This window comes from Myotis daubentonii, chromosome 2 (assembly GCF_963259705.1).
Source record: "Myotis daubentonii chromosome 2, mMyoDau2.1, whole genome shotgun sequence".
NCBI classification, from domain to species: domain Eukaryota; kingdom Metazoa; phylum Chordata; class Mammalia; order Chiroptera; family Vespertilionidae; genus Myotis; species Myotis daubentonii.
In genome coordinates this window covers 109,328,705-109,341,093 of record NC_081841.1, presented here as the reverse complement: position 1 = coordinate 109,341,093, position 12,389 = coordinate 109,328,705, and positions in this window count along the sequence as shown.

Genomic DNA, 12,389 nt, shown 5'->3' with positions numbered 1-12,389 from the left:
TAGATGTACCACAGTTTGTTTGTTTGTTTGTTTGTTTGTTTGTTTATTTATTTATTTATTTATTTATTTATTTATTTTTATCTTTAAACTAGAGGCCCGGTGCACAAAAATTTGTGCACTCGGGGGGGAAGGGGGGTCCCTCAGCCTGGCCTGTGCCCTCTCGCAGTCTGGGACCCCTCGGGAGATAACGACCCACTGGCTTAGGCCTGCTCCCAGGTGGCAGAGGGCAGGCCCAATCCCTAGGTGCAGCCCTGGTCGGGCTCAGAGCAGGGCCCACTGGGGAGTTGGGGCGCCGCCCTCTATCACCCACAGAGCAGGGCCGATCGGGGGTTGGGGCACCGCCACTCTCACACTCAGGGCAGGGCCAATGGGGAGATTATGGCTATACCCTGTCACACACAGAGCAGGGCCCGTGGGGGAGGGGGGGTTGGGGTGCCGCACCCTGTCACACACAGAGCTGCAGGGCGATCAGGGGGTTCGGGAGCTCCCCCCTGTCACGCACAGAGCAGGGCTGATCAGAAGGTTGGGGCGCCTTCATCTATCATGAACAGAGCAGGGCGGATAGGGAGGTTGTGGCCCCACCCCCTGTCACACACAGAGCCGCAGAGAGATCAGGTGGTTTGGGCACTGCCCCCTGTCACGCTGAACCCGGTGCTGGGAGGCCTCTCGGCTCCGCTGATCCTGGTGCTGGGAGGTATATTACCCTTTTACTATATAGGGTAGAGGCCTGGTGCATGGGTGGGGCTGGCTGGTTTGCCCTGAAGGGTGTCCTAGACCAGGGTGGGGGTCCCCACTGGGGTGCCTGGCCAGCCTGGATGAGGGGATGATGGCTGTTTGCAGCTGGTCACACACCCTCCAGGGTGGGGGTCTCCACAGGGGTGCCTGGCCAATCTGGGTGAGGGGCTGAGGGCTGTTTTCAGGCTCGCAGGTGACTGAAGCTCCCAACTGCTCCTTTTTTTTTTTTTTTTTCTGGGCCAGCTTTAGCTCTGGCTCCAGCTCTGAGGCCTCTGCTGGGTTCTATAATCGAGACACTGTATCAACTCCAGCTCTGAGATCCCGGCTCACTGAAAGCTGGTTTCTGGGGTTTTGTTTATCTTCTATATTCGTTACAATGTTTCAGACTGCAGACTCAGAGGCGGGCAAGGCAGGCGGGGAATATTGGAGTCCTCCGTCACTGAAGCAAGCAAGCCTCATGTTAGTTTCAAGCTGCCTGGCTGCCGGCCACCATCTTGGCTGACAGTTAATTTGCATATCTCCCTGATTAGCCAATGGGAAGGGTAGCGGTCGTACGCCAATTACCATGTTTCTCTTTTATTAGATAGGATTTTTTATTAGTTAAGGAATTACAAATGTGTCCTCACCCCCCCCCCATTAACCCCCATCCTCTCCCCCCCCCACTCATGTTCTCATCCCCCTGTTGTCCATGTCCATTGATTTGGCTTATATGCATGCATACAAGTCCTTTGGTTGATCTCCTCCCCTTACCCCCACCCTCCCCTACTTTCCCTCTGGGGATTAATAGTCTGTTCTCTGTTTCTCTGTCTTTGGATCTGTCCCTGTTCATCAGTCTATGCTGTTCTCTATATTCCACAAATGAGTGAGATCATGTGGTATTTATCTTTCTCTGACTGGCTTATTTCACTTAGCATAATGCTCTCCAGTTCCATCCATGCTGTTTCAAAAGGCAAGAGTTCCTTCTTTTATACCACAGCATAGTATTCCATTGTGTAGATGTACCACAATTTTTTAATCCACTCATCTGCTGATGGACACTTAGGCTATTTCCAAATGTTAGCTATGGTGAATTGTGCTGCTATGAACATAGGGGTGTATATGTCCTTTCTGATTGGTGTTTCTGGCTTCTTGGGATACATTCCTAGATGTGGGATCACTGGGTCAAATGGGAGTTCCATTTTTAGTTTTCTGAGGATGCTCCATACTGTTCTTCACAGTGGCTGCACCAGTCTGCATTCCCACCAGCAGTGCACGAGAGTTCCTTTTTCTCCACATCCTCTCCAACACTTGTTGTTTGTTGATTTGTTGATGATAGCCATTCTGACAGGTGTGAGATGATACCACATTGTCATTTTGATTTGCGTCTCTCATATAATTAGTGACTTTGAGCATGTTTTCATATGTCTTTCGGCCTTCTGTATGTTCTCTTTTGAAAAGTGTCTACCTAGGTCCGTTGCCCATTTTTTGATTGGATTGTTTATCATCCTATTGTTAAGTTGTATGAGTTCCCTGTAAGTGTTGGAGATTAATCCCTTACTGGTGATATCATTGGCAAATATGTTCCCCCATGCAGTGGGTCTTCTTGTTGTTTTGTTGATGGTTTCCTTTGCTGTGCAAAAGCTTTTTATTTTGATGTAGTCCCATTTGTTTATTTTCTCTTTAGTTTCCATTGCCCTAGGAGCATTATCAGAGAAGATATTCCTTCGGCATATGTTTGCGATTTCACTGCCTGTGGATTCCTCTAGTATTTTTATGGTTTCCCATCTTATGTTTAAGTCTTTTATCCATTTTGAGTTTATTTTTGTGTATGGTATGAGTTGGCAGTCTAGTTTCATCTTTTTGAATGTATCTTGTACCACAGTTTTTTAATCCACTCATCTGCTGATGGGCACTTAGGCTGTTTCCAAATCTTAGCTATGGTGAATTGTGCTGCTATGAACATAGGGGTGCATATATCCTTTCTGATTGGTGTTTCTGGTTTCTTGGAATGTAGTCCTAGATGTGGGATCACTGGGTCAAATGGGAGTTCCATTTTTAGTTTTCTGAGGATGCTCCATACTGTTCTCCACAGTGGCTGTACCAGTCTGCATTCCCACCAGCAGTGCAAGAGGATTCCTTTTTCTCTGCATCCTTGCCAGCACTTGCCATTTGTTGATTTGTTGATGATAGCCATTCTGACAGGTGTGAGATAGTACCGCATTGTCATTTTGATTTGCATCTCTTGGATGAGTAGTGACTTTGAGCATATTTTCATATGTCTCTTGGCCTTCTTTATATCCTCTTTTGAAAAGCATCTATTTAGGTCCGTTGCCCATTTTTTGATTGGATTGTTTATTTTCCTTTTGTTAAGTTGTATGAGTTCCCTGTATATGTTGGAGATTAAACCCTTATCGGTGCTAACATTGGCAAATATGTTCTCCCACACAGTGGGCTTTCTTCTTGTTTTGTTGATGGTTTCTTTTGCTGTACAGAAGCCTTTTATTTTGATGTAGTCCCATTTGTTTATTTTCTCTTTAGTTTCCATTGCCCTAGGAGCTGTATCGGTGAAGATATTGCTTTGGCATATGTCTGAGATTTTGCTGCCTGTGGATTCCTCTAATATTTTTATGGTTTACCATCTTATGTTTAAGTCCTTTATCCATTTTTAGTTTTTTTCTCTTTTTTACTGTTCATCAGATTATTTATTTACTTAATTCTTAGATTCACGTGTTGACAGATGCATATTTGTTGTTCATAATTTGTATCTTTACCTTCTTCTTCCTCTTCTTAAAGGATAACTTTCAGCATTTCATATAATACTGGTTTGGTGGTGATGAACTCCTTTAGCTTTTCCTTATCTGTGAAGCTCTTTATCTGACCTTCAATTCTGAATGATAGCTTTGCTGGATAAAGTAATCTTGGTTGTAGGTTCTTGGCATTCATCACTTTGAATATTTCTTGCCACTCCCTTCTGGCCTGAAAAGTTTCTGTTGAGAAATCAGCTGACAGTCGTATGGGTACTCCCTTGTAGGTCACTGAGTTTCTTTCTCTTGCTGCTTTTAAGATTCTCTCTTTGTCTTTTGCTCTTGGCATTTTAATTATGATGTGTCTTGGTGTGGTCCTCTTTGGATTCCTTTTGTTTGGGGTTCTCTGCGCTTCTTGGACCTGTAAGTCTATTTCTTTCACCAGGTGGGGGAAGTTTTCTGTCATTATTTCTTCAAATAGGTTTTCAATATCTTGCTCTCTCTCCTCTTCTGGCACCCCTATAATTCTGATGTTGGTACGCTTGAAGCTGCCCCAGAGGTTCCTTACACTATCTTCGTATTTTCGGATTGTTTTCACATTTTGCTTTTCTGGTTGGGTGTTTTTTGCTTCTTCGCATTTCAAATCTTTAACTTGATTCTTGCGCTCCTCTGGTCTGCTGTTGGGAGTTTGTATAATATTCTTTATTTCAGTCAGTGTATGCTTAATTTCTAGTTGGTCCTTTATCACAACATCGAGGGTCTCATTAGATTTCTTGAGGATCTCACTATATTTATTGGCGGTCTCACCAGTCTTTTTGAGGGCCTTACTAAATTTATCAGCAGCTTCTAGACAGTTCTTGAGAGACCTTAAAAGTGTTGTTTTGAGCTCTATATCCAGCATTTTGCCTTCCTCCATTTCTGTCCTGTTTCTTTGTCTCCGCATTTTTAAAAAAATATATATTTTAGTGATTTTTTACAGAGAGGAAGGGAGAGAGATAGAGAGCTAGAAACATCGATGAGAGAGAAACATCGATCAGCTGCCTCCTGCACATCTCCTACTGGGGATGTGCCCGCAACCAAGGTACATGCCCTTGACCGGAATCGAACCTGGGACCTTTCAGTCCGCAGTCCAACGCTCTATCCACTGAGCCAAACCGGTTCCGGCTGTCTCCGCATTTTTTATGCTTTCTTGGTGCACCCCCTAGTGGTCTTTGTGTGCCGCCTTGTTGTAGTTAAGCCTTGATTGTTGTAGGTAACACTGGGGGGCATTTGACCTCCAGGCCAACTCCAGTTTTTTAAATTTTTAAAAAATATATATTTTATTGATTTTTTTATAGAGAGGAAGGGAGAGAGATAGAGAGTTAGAAACATCGATGAGAGAGAAACATCGATCAGCTGCCTCCTGCACACTCCCCATTGGGGATGTGCCCACAACCAAGGTACATTCCCTTGATCGGAATCAAACCTGGGACCCTTCAGTCCACAGGCCGATGCTCTATCCACTGAGCCAAACCGGTTAGGGCTGAGTTTATTTTTGTGTATGGTGTAAGTTGGTGGTCTAGTTTCTTTTTTTCTCTCTCTCATGTATCTGTCCAATTTTCTCAACACCATTTATTGAAAAGACTGTCTTGACTCCATTATATGTTCTTGCCTCCTTTGTCAAATATTAAATGAGAGTTGGCCTGGAGGTCAATTCCCCGCCAGTATTACCTACAACAATCTAGGCTTAACTACAACAAGGCTGTGCATAAAGACCACTAGGGGTTGCACCAAGAAAGCATAAAAAATGCGGAGACAAAGAAACAGGATGCAGATGTCAGAAATGGAAGATATAGAGCTCAAAACCACACTTTTAAGGTCTTTCAATAATTTTCTAAAAACTGCCGATAAATGTAGTGAGATCCTCAAGAAATCTAATGAGACCCTCGATGTTGTGATAAAGAACCAACTAGAAATTAAGCACACACTGACTGAAATAAAGAATATTATACAGACACCCAACTGCAGACCAGAGGAGCGCAAGAATCAAGTCAAAGAATTGAAATGCGAAGAAGCAAAAGCACCCAACCGGAAAAGCAAAATGAAAAAAGAATCCGAAAATACGAAGATAGTGTAAGGAACCTCTGGGGCAGCTTCAAGCGTACCAACATCAGAATTATAGGGGTGCCAGAAGAGGAGAGAGAGCATGATATTGAAAACCTATTTGAAGAAATAATGACAGAAAACTTCCCCCACCTGGTGAAAGAAATAGACTTACAGGTCCAAGAAGCGCAGAGAACCCCAAACAAAAGGAATCCAAAGAGGACCACACCAAGACACATCATAATTAAAATGCCAAGAGCAAAAGACAAAGAGAAAATCTTAAAAGCAGCAAGAGAAAGAAACTCAGTTACCTACAAGGGAGTACCCATACGACTGTCAGCTGATTTCTCAACAGAAACTTTGCAGGCCAGAAGGGCGTGGCAAGAAATATTCAAAGTGATGAATGCCAAGAACCTACAACCAAGATTACTTTATCCAGCAAAGCTATCATTCAGAATTGAAGGCCAGATAAAGAGCTTCACAGATAAGGAAAAGCTAAAGGAGTTCATCACCACCAAACCAGTATTATATGAAATGCTGAAAGTTATCCTTTAAGAAGAGGAAGAAGAAGGTAAAGATACAAATTATGAACAACAAATATGCATCTGTCAACACGTGAATCTAAGAATTAAGTAAATAAATAATCTAACAGAATGAACTGGTGATTATAATAGAATCAGGGACATAGAAAGGGAATGGACTGACTATTCTTGGGGGGGAAAGGGGTGTAGGAGATGCGGGAAGAGACTGGACAAAAATCGTGCACCTATGGATGAGGACAGTGGGTGGGGAGTGAGGGCGGAGGGTGGGGCGGGAACTGGGAGGAGGGGAGTTATGGGGGGGGGATAAAAGAGGAACAAATGTAATAATCTGAACAATAAATATTTAATTAAAATAAAAATTAAAAAAAATATTAAATGTGCATAATGGTTTGGGTTGATTTCTGGGTTCTCTATTTTATTCCATTGGTCTATATCAGTGATTCCCAAAGTGGCCGCTACCGCCCCCTGGTGGGTGCTGCAGCGATCCAGGGTGGCGGTGATGGCCACAGGTGCATTTGTTTTAACTTTTTTTGTATTACCTTTCTATTCTGAGTTCAATGAATAGTTTCATAATTTCAAACTTCAGTGTTTCTAATTTACACCTTCTTTACTATATTTTACTAAAAAGGTAGAAACATTAATACATATATTTTCTCTTTAATTGCTATTAAAATTTTAAAAAAATTAATTTCCAGGGGGCGCTGAGTAATATTTTTTCTGGAAAGGGGGCGGTAGGCCAAATAAGTTTGGGAACCACTTGTCTATATGTCTGTCTTGTGCCAGTACCAGGCAGTTTTGAGAACAGTGCCTTTGTAATACAACTTGATATCCGGTATTGAGATCCCTCCTACTTTGTTCTTCTTTCTCAAGATTGCTGCAGCTATTTGGGGTCTTTTTTTTTTTTTTTTTATTCCAGATGAAGTTTTGGAGAGTTCATTCTAGGTCTGTGAAATATGCCATTGGTATTTTAATGGGGAGTGCAATGAACCTATAGATTGCTTTGGGTAGTGTGGACATTTTAATGATGTTGATTCTACCAATCCATGAATACGTTATGTTTTTCCAGCTGTTTATGTCTTCCTCTATCTCTTTTTCAGTGTCCTGTAGTTTTCTGAGTACAGGTCTTTTACCTCCTTAGTTATGTTTATTCCTAGGTATCTCATTTTTTTTTGGTGCAATGGTAAATGGGATTGTTTTTTAAATCTCCCTTTCGGTAAGTTCACTATTGGTGTATAAAAATGCCATAGATTTCTTGGCGTTAATTTTGTATCCTGCTACATTGACAAATTCATTTATTAAGTCTAATAATTTTTTTTATGAAGTCTTTAGGGTTTTTTATGTACAGTATCATGTCATCTGTAATAATGACAGTTTTACGCCTTATTTTCCAATTTGGATACCTTTTATTTCTTCTTCTTATCTAATTGCTATGGCTAGCACTTCCAGTACTATGTTGAACAGGAGTGGTGAAAGTGGGCATCTCTGTCTCGTACCTGTTTTAAGGTGAAATGGTTTTAGTTTTTGCCCACTCAGTATGATGTTTGCTGTAGGTCTGTCATATAAGGATTTTATTATGTTGAGGTATGATCTCTCTATTCCCATTTTTCTGAGCGTTTTTATCAAGAAAGGGTGTTGGATTTTGTCAAATGCTTTTTCTGCATCAGTTGATATGACTGTGATTTTTATCTCTCAATTCTTTTATGTGATGTATCATGTTCATTGATTTGCGGGTATTGTACCATCCCTGGATAAATCCTACTTGGCCATGGTGTATGATCTTTCTGATGCAATGCTGGATCCAGTTCGCTAGAATTTTGTTGAGCATTTTGGCATCTATGTTCATGAGGGTTATTGGCCTGTAATTCTCTTTCATTGTGTTGTCTTTTTCTGGTTTGGGTATTAGGGTAATGCTGGCTTCATAGAATGAGCTTAGAAGTGTTCCTTCCATTCAAATTTTTTTGGAATAGTCTGGGGATGGATTTTAGTTCTTCCTTGAATGTTTGGTAAAACTCCCCTGTGAAGCCATCTGGCCCCGGGCTTTTGTTTTCTGGAAGCTTTTTGATGACTCCTTCAATTTCCTCCATAGTTATCAGCCTATTGAGATTTTTAGATTCTTCCTGATTGAGTTTTGGAAGGTTGTATTTTTCTAGGAATATGTGCATTTCCTCTAGGTTGTCCAGTTTGTTAGAATAGAGTTGTTCAGAGTATTTCCAAGAGTTTTTAATGACAAAGTAAATGATCCCTATATAATGTTAAGTTAAAAGTAGCAGATACAAGCTGTGTGTATAGTATGATCTCAAATATGGAATGTAGAGAGAAAAAGAGAAATTCATTTATTTCTTTTTCAAGAAAAATGATTTTAAGAATAATAATGTTACATGCAATAAACATCAATATTTCAAGAAAAACAGTGTCTATGTGGTCTCCAGTTATGGTCCTCGGGTATCAGGGTTCTCTCCTGCGAGTTTTCCGTTGATGATTCAGGAAGTTTTTTTGTATTTTAGTTGCAATACCAGTCTATTCCTAGGAGCATGTCCGTGCAGCATCCACCTACCCTGCCCTCAAATTTTTAAATGTCTAAAAAGAAGTATGAGAAAGCATTAAAAAATGGTTGCCTCTTCTGGGTTGTGTGATTGTGGGTGAATTTTTTCTTCCATTATAGTTTCTGTTTATTTTTAAATTTTCTTCTATCAAAGTGTGATCTTTTATATAAGTAGAAGAATAAAATGGAGGTTGAGCTCTAGAATCTCCAAGGTCACTTGTAGACCTAAAATTCTATATGATTCAAAGTATGTTCTTGTCACTAGGGTTTTTTTGACCCTCCACTGATAATAACAGAATATGTTACTAAGTGCATGGTTTTACCTTTCATGAAGTTTGTTAGCACTGCCAGAAGACTAAATGTTGAGATAGTGATGCCAGTAGATGATAACATCTATTACTCGAAAATGTGACAAGTAGTATGACCATTCATATAGCACTTAATCATCCAAGAGACATTTTAATTTTAATAATTACAAATCTCCTAATAGTCTTTTTAAGACAAGGAGATAAGCCCAGTCTATTCAGAATGGTAATCAAACAGGTATAAACTTGTGCATTTTAGTGTGTGTCCATATGCCTGTCACTCCCAAATTCTTGCCCTTTGTTCCCACCCTGGAGAAGGTATATAGAAATGAAGATGGGGTGTTTTACCTCCAGGCCTCTAGCCTGCTCAAGGGAAGGGGTAGGAGGTCTACCCCCTGCCCTGCAGCTGGCCTGGGAATCTCTTTGGGGCACAAGACTACACTGGGACAGATCCAGCTCCCTAGCAGTCAGATGAAGAACAGGATGCCCTTCTCTGAGTCACTGTGGGAGTAACTGCTGAGGTACTGTGCTGCTCTCACAGTGGCTCTTGCCAAAGTCAAAGGTGGGCATTCAGCCCTCTAATGAGCATCAGGCCCAAAGCCCCTCAATTCTTGACTATTGCCCCTCCCAGTAGTCTCACCCTTTGCATCCACTACCAAAGCAGAGGGGGTCTCTTCTGAGATGAGTGTCTTTAATTAGGTCGCAGGCCTTGGGTGACCCAACCAGTGATTCCTGACTTGCTACGTTTGTCTTTCCATCTGCCCCACATCTTTGATTCCCTTTCTGCAAAGCCCCTTTCTTTTCTTTTTCTTCTCCTTTTATTTTTGTTTTTGTTTTGTTAATCCTTACCCGAGGATATTTTTCCATTAATTTTTAGAGCGAGTGGGAGGGAGGATGGGAAGCAGACAGAGAGATAGAGAAACATTGATATGAGAGAGACACATTGATCGGTTGCCTCCTGAGTGCACCCCAAGCAGGCTGGGGATTAAACCTGCAACCCAGGTACCTGCCTTTGACAGGGAATTGAACCAGTGACCCTTTGGTGTGCTGGTGGACACTCAAAGCACTGAACCACACCAGCTAGAACCTTAAGACCGTGTTTTAAAGCTCTTGTTACATATTTCCAAATCAATTTTCTGGAAGAGCTGTGCCAATTTATAGTCCCACGAGAGTGTGAATTTCATTACTTCTTGTGAATGTTATCCTTATTTTATTCTTTAAACATTTCATTTCTGTACTTTGAATTTACAACATTATTGTTCATGTAAGGTTTCCTGTCATTCCAGATCCTACTGAGGCCCAGATCCATGGATCACAGATGTTAAGAACTCACATTCTGCCCTGGCTGGTTTGGCTCAGTGGACAGAGCATTGGCCTGCGGGACTGAAGGGTCCCGGGTTTGATTCTCGTCAAGGGCACATGCCTGGGTTGCGGGCTTGATCCCTGGTGGGGTGTGTGTGCAGGAGGCAGCCGATCAGTGGTTCTCTTCATCATTGATGTTTCTATCTTTCTCTTCCTCTCTGAAAATCAATAAAAATATATTTAAAAAAGAACTCATATTCTGTTTAGGGAGCCTCTGAGACCCCTCTGGGCTTACTGAGAAATGTCAGGGGGCAGCCCATCTCATCACCAGTCAGCTTCTCCAAACCTTACTTCCTTGGTTAACATAAACATTTTTGTTCACCAGTTGGACTTTGGCTTGGTTAGAGTTGTTGCTGATCAGGAATGAAGTGCCCCCAAGTTGAGGAAGAAAAGCAGGAAGAGATGGTGAGAGAGGGAGGCAGAGGAACTTACAGTTGATATTTTTCCCAGGTCATTATATTACACTAGTGGCCCGGTGCACAAAATTTGTATGGGGGGGCGTTCAGGGAGGGGGAATCCCTTGCCCAGCCTGCACCCTCTCCAATCAGGGACCCCTTGGACATCCGTCTCGCAGTCTTGGAGTGCTGGCTCCTAACCGCTCACCTGCCAGCCTGCCTGATCGCCCCTAACTGCCTCTGCCTGCCTGCCTGATTGCCCCTAACCCCTCTGCCTGCCTGCCTGATCACCCCTGCCTCTGCCTGCCTGCCTGATCGACCCTGTCCTCCCCTGCTGGCCTGATCTCACCCCCAACTGCTCTCCCCTGCTGGCCTGATCTCACCCACAATTGCCTCTGCCTGCCTGATCGCCCCTAACTGCCCTCCCCTGCCAGCCTGATCTCGCCCCCAACTGCCCTCCCCTGCTGGCTTGATCTTACCACCAACTGTCCTCCCCTATCGGCCTGATCGCCCCTAACTGCCTCTGCCTCGGCCCCCACCACCATGGGTTTGTCTGGAAGGAAGTCGGACGTCTGGAAGATGGCCAGTTGACCTGGTCTAATTAGCATATCACCCTTTTATTAGTATAGATACTCAATCACTTTTGGTGAAGAATAAAGTAGCAATAATTTTGGAGCACATGGCATTGTTAAACAAAAAACCTGCACACCGAAAACTTTTCTCAAAGAAAGGATTTATGCTAGCCAGAAAAGGACCAAGTTCTGGGGTATATAATCTAAACCACCAGCAGAAAGGTGAGATGGGGAAGAGGAACATGTTTCGCCCTCCTGGGCATTTTTATACACTAAGTTTGGGAAGATGTCAGTTGTTTTGAAAGAATTTCAGATAAGGGTGGGTGGGAAAGGTTCCTGCCCTTGACTGGGAATTGAACCTGAGACGCTTCAGTTGCGAGGGCCAATGCTCTAATCACTGAGCAAAAACTGCATGGGCAATATTTACTACTTTCGATTGGTTACGGCATGTGTGGGATATGGTAGTCACTGAATAAATTGATTCAAAGCTTCAACATATTCAGGAATGTGAGCAGTCTTACTGCTAATTGATGCACAGCTATTAACTGGTTAATTACTCTTGTCTCTCTCTACTCTCCAGCCTTGGGCTGTAATTTAATTTAGCACATCTCAATTCTTCTCATCAACATCATAGTTGCTAAAGGAGTACCTTAAAAGTACTAGGGGATGTATCTGTGAAATGTTCTTGATTTCAGGAACATTTCAACCAGGCAACTATCCTTTCCTAGACCACAAACATTTCTTTCATGCCTCGTGAGAAATTATTGTAATTTGCACAACTTTCTTTTTTCTTCTATTTTAGGATATGAAGCACATTGGACTGCAATACTACTTGTTTCCCGCCCCCCCCCTGCCCCCCAAGAGAGTGTTTTTGTTAAACAGTAAATCAAGAAATAAGAGCCAGGCATTTGGAGGGGAGGTTAGTAGATAAATTTTTTAAAAATATATTTTATTGGTTTTTTACAGAGAGGAAGGGAGAGGGAGAGGGATAGTTAGGAACATCGATGAGAGAGAAACATCAATCAGCTGCCTCCTGCACACTCCCTACTGGGGATGTGCCCGAAGCCAAGGTACATGCCCTTGACCAGAATCGAACCTGGGACCCCTCAGTCCGCAGGCCGATGCTCTATC